We start from the raw sequence: 5,651 nt of genomic DNA, 5'->3' as shown, positions 1-5,651 counted from the left end.
TTGCATTATGTAAAGCAAATAACGAACAAACTCCTCTTTATCAGTCTTTTTATTAAGAAAATAATGTGATGATCAATTACATTCTTAATGATTCTAGCGGCATAGATGCTGTAAATATACGGCGAGCTGGCAGAAATGTTAGCACGCCGGGCGAAATGCTTAGCGGTATTTCGTCTGCCGTTACGTTCTGAGTTCAAATTCCGCCGAAATCGACTTTGCCTTTCATCCTTTCGGGGTCGATAAATTAAGTACCAGTTACGCACTGGGGTCGATGTAATCGATTTAATCCTTTTGTCTGTCCTTGTTTGTCCTTTCTGTGTTTAGCCCTTTTTTGGGGAATAAAGAAATAAGATGCTGTAAATACACAGGTTAGAATCGAAACCGGAATTAGTTTAAAGTAAACTTATGTCAGCAGTACCTCAGCATTTTTGCTCCAACTATTATGTCATTCATATATCTAATAGGAGCAAATAGTCAATGAATCCTATGACGCAGTGTGTTATCGATTAAAATCGATCATAAATACGACTGATATTTCATTATACTTAAAAACATGAATGGCAAATCCAACAGCGTTTCAATCGTCCTACCATATTTTCATTATAACAATAAGCATCTCATAAAGTCACACATTTTTGACAAGTTCTTATTTTATCGTCAACCGAATTATGAAAGGTAAAATCGATCTCGGTGATATTTCATCTTTTTCTTTTATCCCTTCGAAATTGATAAAATAATTCCCAAACCAGCCTGGGATCGATTTAATTGCCTGTTTTCCAAAATATGTTGCTTTGGGATAATATTAGAAATCTTTGGTATAATCAGTAGAACCGCATGAAAAACCCTGCTATTATGCGTTCAAATTCCGCCAGGGTCAACTTGACATTTCATCTTCCAGGATCGATAAAATAAAGTACCACGTTAAATACTAGGATAATTTAGTGGATCACACCCACTCTCCAAATTTGAGACCGACCTTTGTAAGAAATATCATAATTCTTAGGAAAAAGCTGGTGGATTGCAAAACCAATTAAGCATTTGATAAAATATTTCGTTTCATCGAGTTTAGTTACATTAATTTAATTGCTAAGTTCGAAAACCACCGTTGTCGACTTTGCTTTTCATCCTACTGCGATCGATAAAATATATTGCACCTACGATGTACTGAGCGGTTATAATTGACTTTCTTCTCAAATTTGAGGTCTTGTGCCTATGTAAGAAATAACTTTAGGATGGTTGATTGGCCGAATCGTAACAACGTTGGGTCAAATGTCACTGCTGTTTGTTCCGGTGTTTTACGTCCTAAGTTCAAATCTTCTCGAAGCATCCCTCTAGGCTCGACAAAATAAAGTACCAGTCAAATATTGAACTCGGTGATATCGACTTACACTCGTCTCCATATTTCTTTAGGCCTTGCGCCTAAGTTATGAACTATTAACAAATGTTGTGGTTTCACAGAATCATCAGCGCACCGGAACAAAACATGCCTTTTGCTATTCATTCCGGTTCTTTAAGTTGCAATTCGAATCTTGCTGACGTCGTCGTAAATTTTCATCCACTGGGGTTGTTAAAATAAAATGTATCAGTCAAGCATTCGAGTCAATGGTATCGACTAACTCTTACTCCCTAAAACTGTTGGGCTTGTGTTTATGTGAGAAACAGTTACGACGGATGACAAATTAAAAAAAGAACAATATTACTAATTGTTGATGTTGTTGTTTAACCAACCGTGTCAAACCAACCAGAACAAACCTATGATCAATGACATTTTTGCTGTGACCATCTCATCTCTTTCACACTTAGTAATCTTGGACTACATTATCCAATATAAAGTCCTATGTTAAAAAAAAAAAAAGAGAAAGTACTATGTTGGTTGAAAATGACATGGTTGCTATTTCTAGCAGTTTGAGCGACCACATAGAGGCTCCGTCGTTGGCTCGGTGAGTGAAATAAAATAACAACAGCAAACTTCTATTTTATTCTCACAAACACGTGAATCCGTAAACACGTGATTCTCTGAACAGCGCGAGACCACCAGTATGTTCTCCGACTCAAATGGCTCTTACACGGCGTTCTGTATTAGCTGTTTTCTTTCTTATCCCATGTTTCATTTCACCAAATGGCTATACTTTAGCATTTCGTTCGTAAAGGCCGGACTGGTAAGCTACGCGATTGCTTTTATTATTATTACTGTTGTTGTTGATGTTCTAGTAATCTAAGCCCCTGGCCAACCCTGATCGAGGAACCACATTGTAGAAAGTCTTTCACACAGGCAGGGTCATTACATCTTCATTTACTTTAGCCTTTATTTTTCAGCCATAATGTATCACACTTTTTAAAAGATGGTAGCGTGTGATTGACATTGTGGCTGAAGATTGCACCATCATCATCATCATCGTCGTCGTCGACATCGTGGGTGTTGTTGTTGTTGTTAGTGGTATCCGATCTAGAAGAAGAACAATACAATACAGATTTTACATTATTTTGTTGAGTCGGACAGACAGAAAAGATAAAAGTTGTTAACGCGAAGTTGTAAATATTGGAAGCATCGTCCATTCCATTCACACGGACCCACACACACATATCCATTTATAAACACACGCGCATATATACATATGTGTGTGTATATATATATATATATATATATATACATATATATATATATAATACGTTGTTTAAATTAACAGAAAACAAAAGGCGAAGACAGGTGAAGGAGTAACAAGCAGGTGTATTAGTTTATATATTATATATTTGTCGAGATTAGAAGTAAGACACCTACCTTCCCTTCGTTGATGCAGACCTGTCGGGTGGTTACGTACCCTTCCGCGTGGCCCGCTCCGAAACGTTAAAAATAGCAGCTGCTTTCCCTCACCTTGTCGAAGCACTGACAATCTTCCCCTGCCTGTGCGCGCGTCACCTGCGTGCCCTTTCTCTTCCGGTCAGCTCCCCAGCCGCTGAAGTCATCCCACAATATACACACACACACACATATTATATAATATGATACATACACACACAAACACAAGTCGTTCTCCAGATAAGAATGAACATGCTTGGTTAGACAACACCGTGTAAATCTATGTCGAATGATATTCTAGTCATGACCATCACTCTTTTGCAGTATAGAAAGGATTACATTATCTGTGTTTTTCAGTTTTTGAAACAATAGGACGACATTTAAGGGAGATTTGACTATCATTTTTAGTAGATTGAATAATCATGTAGACACTCCCTCGTTGATTATGCAAACCTGGCTGCATGGTTGAAGAATCTGATCCGAAATGGAGTAATTCCGGGTTCGATACTGGAATTCTTTGCTTTAGTTTACCCGTTGGTATAACCAAATTTTTAGTAAACGTTGATTCATTGAAACAACAATGAATGAGCGCGAAAACCAAGACAACAAACTTCTATGTTATTGACTGCAAAAGATGGAGATGTATTCGAAGGAAGTGCTGGTATTCCAAACGCACGTTGCAATAATGAAAGAACGGCCTGGCCTTATGGAATGGTCTAAATTAGCAAAGAAGTCATGGTTGTTGAGTTGACAGTAAAGTGAGAAGTTGCAAGGATAATAAGAAGCGGGCACATAGACAGAAGGGCGTGGAATATAACATAATATAGGCAATCGTGGGAGATATGATGGTGACAGTGAGAAGTGATTCGAGTAGAAATGGTTTGTGGTGGACTTGAAGTTAAATCCACAATGTCCTTCCATCTGGTTGCATTGGAAATAGGAATGCAACCGCTGCATATCATCAGAAAAAAAACTGCATAGACATCAACAGAAGTTTATGCGTAGCTATATTGCTAGAAAACTCCAGATGACAGCAATACTGATTACCAAAGTAGACTATCTTGGATTAGCAACTGGTATATTAGCTTTCAGTTCGGAAAGTACGATATCACTTCGGAAAGTATGATTTTGTCATGCAGATATAAGAGATAACGAAATAACTGGCGCAGCAAACAATGTAGTTTCTGTGAGATTAACACTGAGAATGTCACACACAATATCTAACGATCTGAGAATGTCCCCACACTGTTATTTATACTGGAAGCATGCTGTCGTTGGCCAGAACATTCTACAATGTCATCCGTAACAAGCATAATCTTGAAGACACAATTATAAGATGGTACGGTGCTGTGTAGGACATAACGACTCATAATATGAAACAATACTGGTGGAGTGTTCCAGTCAAGATCGAAGCAAAATGGAAGTATAATATACCAGACATAATGATCGGAGTCATTTCTTGACATGCATCTACTTCCTTTTCTGCTCTTTGAACTCTCGAATACCATCAACTCTTCGACCATTATTCTCTCTGCTTTGAGAGCATCTGTCTCATGTCAACACTTTACAAAGTCAAATATCTGGTATATCCCTTACTCTCTCACATACTCATGACACCGTTGCAGAAACCAATTTTTGTGGATCTCTCAACTCTCTACATCAACTGGTTTCATCTCTTGATCTCAAACACTTTATTGCTCAAGATAAATTACTTGTATATTCCACTTCCGTCTCTATCAATTGTTATATACTCGACGAACACTGAGGAATTCCTGGGGTAGATCCAGCGACAGTTGCGTAAGTACCGTGGATGACGTCAGGTAGCCATAGACAGCGAACGTGCTTCACCGGCTTACTACGAGGTACATACCCAATAATTTTATATATATATATGTATATATATATATATATATATATATATATATATATATATATATATATATATATATATATATATATATATATATATATATATATATATATACACATACATATACAGGGTGCGATGGGTAAATTGTCGCCATTTCACGCATGCGCATTGTTTGCTTTTGCTTTTGTTAACTACACAGTACACAGTATAGTAGGGCCACTTGGGTACCGTCTGTGAGAGAACCAGCACCATGACGCAATTCATCCTACCAAAAATTTGGAAATGACATGCTGTACTGCTTGGCATTTGCGCCTGAGGCTCCAATACACACATTGTAGAGTATCTGAGTGTCTATCATAAAACAGCGCAATCTGAGTACATGTACCGAGAGTGATAAAAATCAAATATCCAGTCAACATCATAGTGTTTGGAGTGATTACTTGTGATGGCGACGTTATGCCTCCATTCAACTTCCCATACGGCCTCAGACTCAACACAGAGACCTGCATCAAGTCCCTGAAGGAGATAGTGCTGCCCTGGGTTGAGATGGTGGCTGATGGAAGACCCTATGTCTGGCAACAGGACTTTGCACCATGCCACACAAGCAGGAGAACCCAGCCATGGCTGTCAGATAATTTCTGCGATCACGTCACTTCTAACAACTGTTCACCTAACTCCTAAGACAGCAACCCTCTTGGTTATGATGTGTGGGGTGCAGTTGAGTGAGAGACCAGCAAAACTCCTGGTAACACCAAAGATGAACTGAAGGCAAGGATTATGGCAGCATTCACCAGAATAGTTGCAGAAGATTCTGAAGTCGTGTGGAGGCCGTGGTTGAAGCCAATGGCGATTTTAGTATTTCAAGATAAGAGTGGCTGTGTGGTGAGTAGCTTGCTTACCAGCCACATGGTTCTGGGTTCAGTCCCACTGCGTGGCACCTTGGGAAAGTGTCTTCTACTATAGGCTCGGGCCGACCAAAGCCTT

The 5,651-nt window shown here is 38.8% G+C and overlaps 1 protein-coding gene across 1 annotated transcript in view; it reads left to right on the top strand.

The window, feature by feature from the left end:
• Nucleotides 1-2,052: 2,052 nt before the first annotated feature.
• Nucleotides 2,053-5,651, top strand: part of LOC106877766 (uncharacterized) — a 23,454-nt gene continuing 19,855 nt past the window's right edge. The window contains exon 1 of the mRNA XM_014926775.1: nt 2,053-2,159. The gene's annotated coding sequence lies outside the window, so the exon portion shown is untranslated. The remainder of the gene's footprint in view (nt 2,160-5,651) is intronic.

Source organism: Octopus bimaculoides, chromosome 6 (assembly GCF_001194135.2).
Source record: "Octopus bimaculoides isolate UCB-OBI-ISO-001 chromosome 6, ASM119413v2, whole genome shotgun sequence".
In the NCBI taxonomy this organism is placed as follows: Eukaryota; Metazoa; Mollusca; class Cephalopoda; order Octopoda; family Octopodidae; genus Octopus; species Octopus bimaculoides.
This window is presented reverse-complemented; position numbering and strand designations above follow the sequence as displayed.